Here is a 13,471-nt window from a genome sequence, read left to right as displayed (position 1 = left end):
AACAGCAACAACAGCAACAGCAACTACAGTAACAACAACAAGTAACGAACGAGCAACGACAGTTGCATCTTTTGTATATCGTCGGCGTCTCTTCTGCTTCAGCTTCTGCTTCGATCTCTGCTGGGCCCCTGACAATGCGAACGACAATTCCGCGCTGTCAGCGTCCAGCGCCGAACGGCTTTCAACTTTCAGCGACAATCAGCAGGAGGAGCAGGAGGAGCAGGCAGAGTCACAGGCACTGGCGCAGCAGATCTTGGACATGCAATTGCCGAGGCAACTATGCAACTGACAGCGACAGATCTAGACGAGGCGGCTGGAATCGGTATCGGCATCGGGGGTACAATCTGGCCAGCTACCCAGCTGTCCAGATGCCCAGATGCCCAGCCAGGGCTGCTTAGCCCGGTTAGCCGCCGCTGATGTGGCCCGGCTTACATTGATCCTGATTCCAGCTACTGATCTGCCGGCCGCCAGTCGTATGTGTGCAAAAAGTGATCGTGCTACATGTGTCCAGCGCAGTTGACAGTTTTGTTTCGCTCTCGGCCACGCTGCTGCAATTCCCAATCATTAAACGGGTGGGAACTCCAAAAACCCATCCACAATGCAATTCGATGCTGTTGTTGTTGCTCTTGTTGTTGTTGTTGAGGAAGTCGCAGTCACAGATTTCTGATTAGCGGCAACCACTCAAATGTCTTGATATATGGTCTATTTCTGGGACTGGCGATGCATGGCGATAGCGCAACAATTAAAATGTTTCAGGCGATAACTAAATAAAGCAATTAAAAAAAGATTTTCTTTGTGTTTTATTTTATTTTACTATAGGGAATATTTTTTAAGGTGTGTTTTATATAATATATATAATAATAATTAAAGAATATGTAATATAGTATATAATATTATTAATTAATTATGTGGGAAAGAATATAGTCTATATATAAGAATAATCTATGACTATTGAAAGCGTATTAATTATTTAATAAATATTGATTGATTGCTAAACAGTATTTAACATTTTTGGTGATAGTTTTTATTTTGTCAGCAATACGCTGGAAAAAGTACAGGCAAATTATAACAAATTTAAACATACAGTGATAGACAAGTTGGAAGATGAAAAAGTTATTTATTTATTTATTTTGTTTTAAAATTATTTTATTATGTGTATTTATTTTTCTTTATTTAATTTTAAATTATTATTATTATTATTTTTTTTTTTTGTATGCGCTATTTTTTAAGTAATTTTTGTAATGTATATACATATATACAGTGGAATCTCGATATATCGAAAAAAAATGCTATCTGTTTTCTAATTCTCAACAATTTGAATTTATGTGCAGATCGAAAAAATCGGATTTCCTTGCCATTTCAAATTATCGGGACTCGACTTATATTGTTCCAATTTATTTTTATAAATGTTTGTAGTATTTCATTAATTATATAGTTACTTTGCTAAATATTTTTTCTATTTTGTCTGTCTGTTATAAAAAAAAAGAAAAAACTTGTAATAATAATAATAAATAAATAAATCAAAAATAGAATAATAAATAAATAATGCAAAACTGATTTTGTTTCTTGAGAAAATGAAATCTTTGTGAGGAAGCCCTTTTTTACTGCTGTTTCTTTCTAAAATATATTTAGTTTTAATATAAATTGAAAACTTTTCTAATTTACCTAAGAAGCTGGTTTTATGACTTAAATGAGCAATTCAAAGTTTATAAGTGTTTGTCAATTTCTTTAAGTTATTTAAGCTAACTAATTTTACTAGTCTTTGGGTCTACAAAACTATGCCGCTATATAGTATAGAATTTTCTTAAAGCTGACTCAATTTCGGCTGCAGTTAAATAGATTTAAAACAGTAATACAATGTAAATCAAATCAATAAACTTGAACAGCAACTCAGCTCTTAATGATTTGGAATAAAAGTTTAGCTAAATTCTCATACTTATACACACAATGCCAAACTGAATGTATATAGAATTCCAGCTTCACTTCAAAGGCATTTGCACAATATAATGAAAAGTAAGCCAATCAATTAATTTGAAAAGCCCGTTGCTAATGTTCGTTTGGTACGCTTTCCGCACATTATGCCATTTACGATTAGAGAACAGCTTCAAGTGCCTGGCAAATGATTCACCTGAAGCCCACAACAATGGCACACACACACAGACATACACAGACAGACAGACACTGGTACAGGTGAGGTGTTGTCGTTAGGCAATAGCAATGCCATTACTATTGGCATTATAACCCCACGGGGGCATATTGTGGGCCCCGGTAGCTGGATGCGGCTGCTCTCTGGCATTGTCTCAGTGGCCGTCGCAAATATGGCACAGCGAGGCGACAATTGTTGTCTCCGAAGAGTCGCGCTGCGCAGTCGCACTGCAGACATTCGTCCTAATCAATAAAACTAACGAGCGGATTAAGATTATGTTGCACTACAGAGACGGCCCACAGCGACGGCCAAAAGCGGCGCACGCGCATCCCAAAATGGTCTGGCGGCCTAATGAATTGCAACTGGCAACTGGCAATGGGCAACGTGGAACGTGCAACGTGCAACGAAATCAAAATGCAGTCAGCTCATCTGTGGTGCGGCTGATGCTGCTGCTGCTGCTGCTGCTTGCTGCTTGCTGGATGTGACAATGACAGTTGTTGTTCGTCATGTTTGGAGCATGTAGCTCCATTCGACTCGACTCCACTTCACTCCACTCGACTCGACTCGACTCGCCTCGCCTCGCCGCTTTGTGTTGTAATTGCAGACGCCACACGTTTGCAGCCGCTGTTTGATTTGGCAAATGCAACGGTTCGACATGGATATCGAGCCAACTTGAAGATTGTTCAGCGATCACTTCTCATGCGACTCACGCGCCAGAGTTGGCATGACAAAACTGTCAGAGCGAGAGCGAGAGCAGCGCCAGCTCCCTTCACCTGCACTTCACCTGCGGCCCGAGCGGCCAAAAGGGCCGAAATATTTTCGACACATTGGCGAAACGACGCTGCTTGTTCGGTTTGGTGTTAATTAAGTGGCAATTGTTATGCTTCAGGCGTGAACCGTGAGAATTTAATGGATTAGACAAATAGACAGCTTTAGGCTGGCCTCACTCCCTACCCCATTGGCCATGATGTGGCTATGGCTATCAATCATCAGCAGCTTTGCCCGACTGCCGCCGCCGCTGCTGTTGCTGCTGCTGCTGCTGTTAACTGTTTACAACTGGCGACAAGTTGAACTACCAGGAAGCAATGACCAAGCAGAGACCACCAGGCGCGAGACGCAAAGACCCTCAGAGACCACAGAGAGAGACCGAGAGACTAGACCAGCCGGCCAGCCGACCTGGCCATGTAATTAACGGCACGCAAAAAGTGTTGCCAACACATACATGGACATTGGCACATCGAATAGGGGGGGCCCGTAGCCATGGACACGCATGTAAACATTACCATTTTTGGCTAAAGACGCGACAGCTGTCGGTGGCCCCGGCACCGCAGTGAGGGGGGCTGCGGCCACCCAGCTAGCTCATAATTGAGTTACAATCGAGTTCAAAGTCAAATCGTAGCAAGTGCCTGCTCGGCTTTCATTTAGCCTCTTATGACTAATTAGTTTTGCTCTTTGTCTTACTTTTACTTTTTTATCTGTATATATATATAGCTTTTTTTAAGCTTTTTTTTTTGTGGCTGCATATAAAAAGGTTTCCCATCATTTGGCTTTCATTATGCAGCGTTGCGCGGCCACCGAATTCCAGAGGTTTGCGTTGGCTCAGGCGAGCGGGTGCGGTGCGGGGAGTAGCCAGCGCCTGGGTGCCGACTACGAAAATTCGCAGCGCAACGGATGCGAATATCTTTAGTTGTTGTTGTTGTTGTTGTTGCTGCTCATTCAGCGCACTTTTGAGAGCAGCCACTGAGGATGAGACTCTGACTGGGCAGCGATCATCTCATCGGGGCGCTTTTGTATCCATGACGCGTCCTCAGCTCCGCCGCAACGACATCAACGCCGTCCTTTGTTAGGCTGGCCCTTTAGCTGAACCCGTTGCGCCCTGCCCCGCGCTGCCCTGATCCCCTCCCCATGGCCCTTCACATTTTTAGTTGTTTTTGTGGACGATGTTGCTGCTGCCTGTTGCCCGTTGCCTGTTGCCTGTGCGCCAACTTTGTTTAACTTTGCCTTATTGTCTGCTGCTGCTGTTGCTGCTGCTGTTGTTGTTGTAGCATTTTGTGGGTTTTCGTGGCCTTGCCAAATAAAATAAACAAATAATAAAAGCAGACAACAAGACAGAGCAAGACAAGCAGCGAATATTCAAGACCAGAGGTCAATTATGGTTTCACAATGTCATTTGTGCTGCAATCGCTTTGAATAAAATAGTCGAAAATGAAAGGAAATTAAATATGAATAAAATGAATGCAAATTGAAGGAAATGATAAATGAATAAAATATTTGAATATATTAAAGACAATTCAATTAAAATAAAATACTTGAAAATTAGAAAATATTTATTTACTATTAAGTACTGAGGTTAAAGTAAAGTCGTTAATATTTAGAGCAAAAAAAAATTCTTAGTCATAGTCAATTAAAGGTTTTTATTTTTTATATTTTACTTTAAAGGACACTAAGTTTGTAAATTACTTGCAATTAATTTTCATTTGGCAAATACTTTTAAATAATTTAACAATCTCTTGATTAATTTTAATTTAATGAATTGTAAATCATTATTAATCTTTATGAAACATACTTCTTATTAATAAAAAAAATTATCCTGCACTCATTATAAATAAAATTTAATCATATATATAAAATATATCAGAGTGAGACAGATGTTTAGCGTAATAATCATAATTAGCATTAACAATATATAAATATAGAAATATATTAAAGAGACTGTTGGGTGGGCTACGCGTAATTATCATAATTAGTATTAATAAAATATCTGGGGTGTTAGATGATGACTGAGCACATTATGAATCTCATTATAAATCACTTCTATAGCCCATGTTAATTACTTTGTAATTAACAAAATATATATACCTAATATAACTTGAGCTAATAAAAGAATAATATAGAAATTTTGTATGAGATTTTAAATAGAATTATATTAAGTTATATTATGTAATATTTAAAAAAATATAAAACACAAAATAATTAAATATTTCATTTAAATGAAAATATAATAATATATACATATATAGCATGAAGGATCCCGTTATCAGGGCCCAAGTAGCTCTTAAAAAATAAATACATATTGTAAACTTTAAGCAAATAAGGTATTGCAAAAAGGGCTTTAATCAAACGTAAGTTATAGACGCATTCAATTCAGATTTTACTAAACGAGGAATCCGATTTGAAGGTTTGCTGTCAAGTAATATGTGTAATTGAACACGAACCCATCTTTAAGCATAGCGCACTTTTATTTACCTAAGACCGACGCGTCTTTATGGTTGCCATAAAATCGAGTTTATAATGCTTTCAGCGGACATACAATATGTGCATGCATACGTATGTGCACATACTTGGCTTGACGGAGCAGATAACGATCTCTTTGGGAGACACGCCCCAAAAACAAAAACTGAAAAAAATAAAAAAAATAAAGACACAGAAAACGAAGATAAACTTCAACTTGACTACAGGAAGTTTTACATATCTCAAACAAAAAGCTCTCATATCGGGCACTTGCCAGATCCATTCGACGACTTCCTTTCCTTTCGCTTGGGGCACTCTGCTCCGAGGCACTTGAGACAGTTTTTTGCACTTGTTGGGCGCACACAAAAAAGTAACTCGATGGTGGCGGCGGTGGTGGTGGTGCTGGTGGTGTCGGTGGTGTCCACATATTCTGCCGCTCGGTGCACCTTGATTGTGAGAAAGATAACAACAACGCGAGGAGACAACAACAACAAAAACAACAACAGCAACGAGAACGTCAAACAATGAGAAGGCCGCAGGAATTTGCGCGCAGAGATTAAGCCCGGTTATGGCCAGAGCGAAACGCGAGACGCAACTGAGGACGAGGCGAGCTTGAGAGGTTTGGCTTGGCCGGCACTGGATTGGACTGGACGGGACTGGGCTGGGCTTGTGGAGCTCGAACAGGTGCTGAGCAAATGGCAAACTATGCCACAAGGTATTGGGGCAATTAGTGCTCAACTAATTGATTTAAGGCATTTCCTTTGCCGCAACGCTAGTCCAGTCCGGACAATGGGACACAACTGGGGGCCAGGCCGCGATTTCCGCATGAGACAAAAGTCACCGTCGTCGTCGTCGTCGCGTTGTCTCCGGCGCAGCGGCATCTCTGGCATTTGGCCTGTCGCAGCTTTTTGTGTCGCAGCTGTGTTGCAGCTGTGCCCTCTCTCTTTCGCTCTCGCATGCCCCGTCTCGCTCGCTCCTGTGCCGCATGCGGCAATTAAAGCAGCCGCTGCACTGATTGCAACAATTTCAAGCTAAATGAACAGAGCCAAACGATCAGCTATCTCTGCCCGACTAGGCAACGCCTGCCCCGCCAAGCTCGAGCTCGGCCTGTGACTCGAACTGAGCAGCAAGTTGCAAGTATTTAGTTTCAATTTGTTGCTTTGTTAGTGCGTGTTTTCAGATTTTTCATTTTTCATTATACCCTGTAACATACAAATATGTAAACTAGAAAGAGAAGAGTGTATAGTAGTTGGGCAAATGAATGTAAAAAGACTAGAATAGACGTAGAAATATTATATATTATATTTTATATTTTATATTTTATATTTTATATTTTATATTTTATATTTTATATTTTATATTTATATTTTATCTTTTATATTTATATTTCTATTTTTTTTATTTTATTTTATATTTATATTTATATCTTATCATATTTATATTGTATTTTATATTTTAAATTTTAAATTTTATATTTTATATTTTATATTTTATATTTTATATTTTATATTTTATATTATTTATTTTTTATTTTTTATTTTATATTTGAGACTTTATATTTTAAATTTTATATTTTTTATTTTATATTTTTTATGTTGTAATTTTTTACTATTCAATATTTTTTGTTTTATATATTGCACTTTATATTTTCTCATTATCATTTCATATTTTATAGGGTATATACTATCTGGTTACACTTTCTGCTTCTCAAGTCGTGTTTGCAACTAGTTGTTGTAGCCATGGCTACGGCGCAGTCGAAACTCCTGACTCCTGTCTGACTAGCTACTCCTTTAGGCCTCACTCCTGCCCCCTCGCAAGCCAACTCTCTCCACCTCAGCACTGATTAATTTTTGCGCTATTTACACGCTCGTTGGGCAGCTGGTGCAGCTTCAGTTGCTTAGCTCTGCTCTGGTTCTGGCTCTGCTCTGCTTTACTCTGGACTGGGTTGAGGCTTTAATTTTCAAAATTAGTCACGCGATTTTTATGTACTCCAGCGCTGTATTGCAGGAGCCGAGGCGGGCAGAGGCAGGCCAAGGCAACTGGTATCTGGTTAACTAGTCGAAGGCTCTGTCGTATGACAAATGATTTTATTAGCTTAGTTGAGTTAATCAATGTTGATGGTATTTATTAATTATGTTGTATGCCCCGCTCTCGGACACGGCCCTGCAGTTGGGTTATTCGATACCCGTTCGATGAACGCACATGAAGCTACAAGTTGTAAGTTGCTGAAGGAAGGAAGTGCCCGAGCTGGCTGTGTGCAGCAACATCATTATCAAACTGCTCATCATCAGCATCGTCAGCATCATCATCATCATCGTCGTCGGTAGCATCATCATGGTCATCTAGGGCAGCTTTTGTGGAGTTGGCAAATATTTGCTTGGCGGCGGCGCAACAAATTCGTATGCCAAATTCAAGGCAATGGCAAATTACACGCGCCGACAAAATTGAGTTTCAATAATAAGCATGAAGAGCAGAGCCGAGGCTGGACACCAAATGCCGACACAGTCACGAAACGTCTTCATTCGCTGGCGACCTGCAGACCTCCGGATGCGTCCAGGCCAGGCTAAGTTAGGCCGGGCCAGGCCAGGCCAGCCCAAGTGCAGTCCAGTTCCAGTCTCAGTTCAGATAGTAGTCATCAACACACACACATACAGAGAGAGTGCCAGACAGACGAACAACAAGAGATATAGATAGAACGCCCTGGGCGTTGATTGGCCATGCAAAAGAAGCAGTCTCTGCGTTTGGCCATCCGGCTCCAGGTAGTCACGGGCACTCACGGCCAGTCACGGGTGGCATCTGCAGCGCAGGCATCATCACCGCCCCCGCTTCGCCACCAGCTCCAGCTCCACACTCGATCGCAGTGCTCAATTTAACACAGTTTGGCGCGTGAATTAGGCCCAATTTGGGAATTAAGTAATCTGGCGCTGGCCTTTGTTGTTGTGCCAGGCCTGCGATCTGGCTCTGCCCGCCTGCTTCCTGGATCCAGCATTCGCAGCAGCACTAATGTTTATTAGTGACACTTTGCGATTTGCGGCCAAATATTGAAATTAATGCCGGTATTTATGATCAACGCATAAGCGAAAAGCTTTGGAAACACAGCAAGAACGGAAAGTGAGGAATGAGGATTTTATATAATGGCCATAAATTCCTTACTAATATAAATTGTTGTTGAGCTGCCAATTAAGATCATTTAATTCGAAAAATTGAGTGAGTGAATTGAGTAAAGACTGCGGGCTAAAAAATATAAATATTTAAATAAAAAAGTTTTCTGTTATCATTTATAACTAAGTTTATTGAAAGAGGTTATATTATATTTTAAATAACAAAAATAAAAATAAAACCAATTAAATTTAATTAAATAACAAATATTAGAAACTATATAATATACTTTATTATTATATATTTTCAATTGGAAAAAAATTTATATAATAATAGATTGTAGATTTATATATATTAGGTGAGTTCCGCTAATTGTCTCTCAGAGCTGAAATGTTCTTATTACTTTTATTTACTGACCTACATTTATTAAAATAGCCGAAGACATATAGCATACATATATATATTTCAATAGTTCTTATCTTATCCTTTGTCTGGAAAACCTACCTTAATAACCAAATATAAAATTTTATGTAGTTATAATGGAAAGAATTGTAATTATATCACAGCGATATTTGTACACTAACTAAAGTCGATTGGCTCTTGGTCAGACCTCGAGTAAATTCGCTTGTAATGCGCTTAATGAAAGACTGTCAAGAGGCAGCTTCCTCTGGGCCTCTTCCTCTTCAGTGGCTGGTCACAATTTGGGCTACCACAAGTGGCCGATGCCCATGTCAAGGTAATTCCATAGATGACTTCATTCGGCCGATTGACAAAATGCAACACAGTCAATAGTCGAGCAAAGCCGAAGAGAAATCTGTTAATGAGAAATGTCAGTTGTCAGTTTTAGGATTTCAGCTCTGGGCGAGTCGAGGGCAGACAGGACGAACAGGGATGCGTTGATGCGCGGCTGGCAAAGCTCATTTCGCTAATCGCATCAATAAAGCTTATCAAGCTCAGCAGCCCAGCTACGCCGACGAGGGTTATACATATACCTCTATATACATATCCATATATATGTATGTATGTATATATAAAACCCTCAATGTCAGCATCGCTTGTGATCGTCATCGTTGTCGACTGGCCGAGAAATGCGCTTAAGCGTGTTGATCGATAAATTGGCACTGCGATCTGGCGGCATACAAAACGCACACAAAATGCGAATGAAGTCATCTGCCAGACGATCAGCAACCCCCGTCCCCGTCCCGGTCCCCAACCCCTACCTACTACACATCAGCTTCCAGTTCCAATTCCAATTCCAGTTCCAGTTGCAAAACGCTTTGTCAACCGATTTCGCATGTAGTTCGAGGGGATCGAACGCTGGATCGCCCTAGACCCATGGGCCTCGGCGTAGTCCGCCAGCCCCTGACGACAGTTGAGCGACATTAATGCCTACTGGCAGCCGCCCTGCACAAATTAGCAGAAAAAAATATACATCTCTAGTATAGAATGCCAGGCTAGATGATACCCTGAACCAATCTTAATTTTCTATTTATTTTTCCAGGCTGCTTACAGAGCAGCTAATATAATATAAAATAAGATTATATTTAATTACATTTATATATAATAATTAATAGAGAGCATATAAAATGTAAAAATTGAAGAATTTAATTCTATTATTTTCGATCTATTATTTCTTCTTATTGACTGTCGATATTTGCAGAAAATATTGGCATACCCTTTTCTTCGACGTCGAGGGTATGAAATCAACTGCCCAACTGTCGCTTGGGTTCAAGTTTTTGGCTTTTTTATTATATTCCAGTGGAGTTTATGGGCTATCTCGACGATCGCTTATAATCGCTTATGTTTCTATGATTCAGCAGCCAGATTTGGTAGCCATCCATCCAGTTTCAGTTTTGGTTTATGCGTGTGTGTGTGTGTGTGTGCGTGTGTTGCCCTTTTGATATGTGGACTTTGGCTTTGTTTGTTTGCGGTCGCCGCATCATAATATTTTTTTTGCGCATGGCAGATCTAATCTCTGTCCAAGTCTCAGTTCGAGGGTTCATCTGCGCATTTTTTCGACATTTTTATGGGGAAATTGTAACCCAATCTTGGCGGGCGAAGACCGCAGAAACCTCTCATTGCATTTTGTCCTAACGTTGACGGTTTTGCGGTTATTTCAGCCCAAATCTGGACTGACAAATGCAATCGCTGAAACGACAACAAATCGAATGTTGAAATTATCGTCGTGCCAGCAAACATAAACACGCATCAATAATTATATAGGCTAAGTGCTAAAGATATAGCGGAAGGCTTGAAAGCCGCGAAAGTTTAAAATGAATAAAATGTGCAGGCAAATAAATATAATAAATAAAATCGCATTTCATTAAATTGAAATGAAACTTAAAGTTTTTTTTATTCATTTTGTTTATTTTATTTGTTTTGTTTTTATTTTTCGTTATATACGTTACCTCTTTAATTTATTGTATATATTTTATTTGTCTTATTTATTTTAAATTAAAAGAGTTGAAATGAATAATACATTTAATAAAACTCAATTTAAAAAGTTTTTTATTGCAACAGTCTTCATAAGATCTATATAAGATTTTAGCAAGTTACTATAATTAAAATTAAGATATTATATTTATATTTTGTAGATATATTGTGTATTAATACTTAATATTTGTACTTGATGTTTATTTATATTTATTGACTACAGTATATACTTCAACTTATTTACCCACTTGATTTGTTTACGACTTTTCTGCATACATATTTAAATTTATATATGAAAAATAAATCAAAATTAAAAAATATTGCTAAAATATTGCTAAAAATCGCCCACCTTTTATTTATTTTAAGAATGGTAAAACAGAGCACCCATCTATATAGCTTCCCTTCACAGTTTTGTCCTTTCAGCGCATGCGTCACAGTGCGTGAAGAATGTCGACGTCATCATCGATGAAATCGATGACACATTTCCCAATTGGATTTCAAAAATTCACGAAATTCCTAAGAGCCTTGCACGTGCCGTTGCCCTTGAGCTGAAAATCGAACTTCTGACTAATACTTCCTTCCGCTGCGGCAGCTGTAACTAATTGCGGCTCGAAGTAGAGCAGCTTCCAAAATAAAAGAGAGAAAAAAAAAAAACTGAAAGTAAAACAAAAACAAGAAGCTACAAAGCTGCGACTAGCTTTGAAGAGAGCCGCTAACACATGTACAACTCAAATGGCAACATGCCACACGCACCACCAGCAACAGCAGCAGCAGCAGCAGCAGCAACAACAACAACTGTGCGTCTTTGAATTCAAGTCCAATTCAAGATCAAGTCGAGACGCGTCGCTAAAGCTAAAAAAGGCAAAGGCTGGCAAAGATCTTCACTGGAAGCCAAGCTGGACCGACCGCAAAGCCACAACAGAAGCTCGAAAATATTTTTGGTAATAGTTTGTTGTAGTTGCTGTTGGTGTTGTTGGTGTTCGCTATTGTTGCCTGCGCACGCTGACGTTTAGTCATAAAATATTCCATTTTATTTGAAAATAAATGGCCGGCAGGCCAGGTTCCAACTGCGCTTCAACTCGACGCTTTTCACACAACCTTCGGCAACCGCCAGCTGAGCTGAGCTGAGCCAGCGAGCTGGCTGGAGTTTCCGGCTTGCGTGTGGTCTACGCCCGGTCTCAGGCCGCAGCACGGCAGCCGGACAGACGAGCTGCCCAGCTAACGGCTCCCGGCCAGAAACTCAATTAAGTCGCTCCGTTAGACACGCGGCGTGTCAAAACAAACGTTTTGCCAAATATTGGCCCCAACAACAGAAATGAAAACAACAAATAATAAATAAAAAGACAAAAACAATAAAAAGTATACAAAAATATCCAATACGAATCAGCGAATGTCCAATTGGAACTACAGCGAATTTGGTTGGGATTCAGGTATGCGGCGCAAGTCCATTTCGTTTTCGATTTCAGTCTGCTGTGGGGCCTTTGATGTCATAATTCATGTATATTAACTCATAAATAAACGAATGCAACTCCTTATGCTCGGAGCAAGTATTTGCGTAGTCGACTCCAGCTCCGAGTCCGAGTCAACTGTCTGTGGCCTGTCTGTGGCGCAGAGTTTGCTCTAGTGGATGCTGTTGCTGTTGCTGTTGCTGCTGCTGCTGCTGCTGCTGCTGCTGCTGCAACTGTTGCTGCTGCTGCTGGCAATGGGTATTTAGTGCACTTAATCTACGCCAAAATACCAACTAAGCGAGATAAATAGCTGCGAAATAAGAATCCATAAAAAACTAAGCCAAGCCAACTAGCAGAGAGAGAGAGAGAGAGAGAGGTGGATGAGTGGCAGAGAGGGACTGGCGCTCCATTCCATTCCCCATGCCAGGGCAATGCCAAGCTATTTGTGCCGACAAGCTTCACAGTGAAAATGGCTATAAAATCGGCACGACTTTTCAATAAATGTTGACAACCGGCTACGGCAAATGCAATGCGCCAAGTTTTATGATATCCTGAAGGAAGTGAAATATGATATTATGAATCGCTTGGCCAGCTGGCGACAGATTTCCAGATGAGCGTGAGGGAGGGTTGCGTACTCGCAACAACAACAGCAACAACAACAGCAACAACAACAGCAACAACAACAGCAACAGCACGTGAACTGCGCCAACTGCGGTTGGCGGCCTGTGGCGGCTCCATCTTCAACTCTTCAACTCTACCGCCGCTCTCTCCCCATCAACGGACAGCCCCACTCCCTTCGTGTGGCTTGTGACTTTGTGGTTGCTTAACTTGAAACCTGTTGCGCGTTGTTGTTGCTCCGGTTGTTGTTGTTGCTGTTGTGTATGTCGCCAATGTTGTATTATGAGTTTGCGGTTTGTCATGTTAAAGTTAAATGCATGCAGCACATGCCCTGCATTCGGCGACTGAGTGCCATTGACAGCGAGCAGAAGTAACAACAACAAGAACAACAACAACAACATCAACGAAATGGGCCAGCTGAAACCGCCGCAAACAACCCGAGGTTGGTTTTTAGTCACTCTGCTGTTAAATCAGGTCACTTAATTGTTAATTAATT

This window comes from Drosophila navojoa, chromosome 3, assembly GCF_054131105.1.
Source record: "Drosophila navojoa isolate 15081-1374.11 chromosome 3, UAZ_NAV_1.0, whole genome shotgun sequence".
Taxonomy (NCBI): Eukaryota; Metazoa; Arthropoda; class Insecta; order Diptera; family Drosophilidae; genus Drosophila; species Drosophila navojoa.
Note: the sequence above shows the minus strand (reverse complement) of the source record.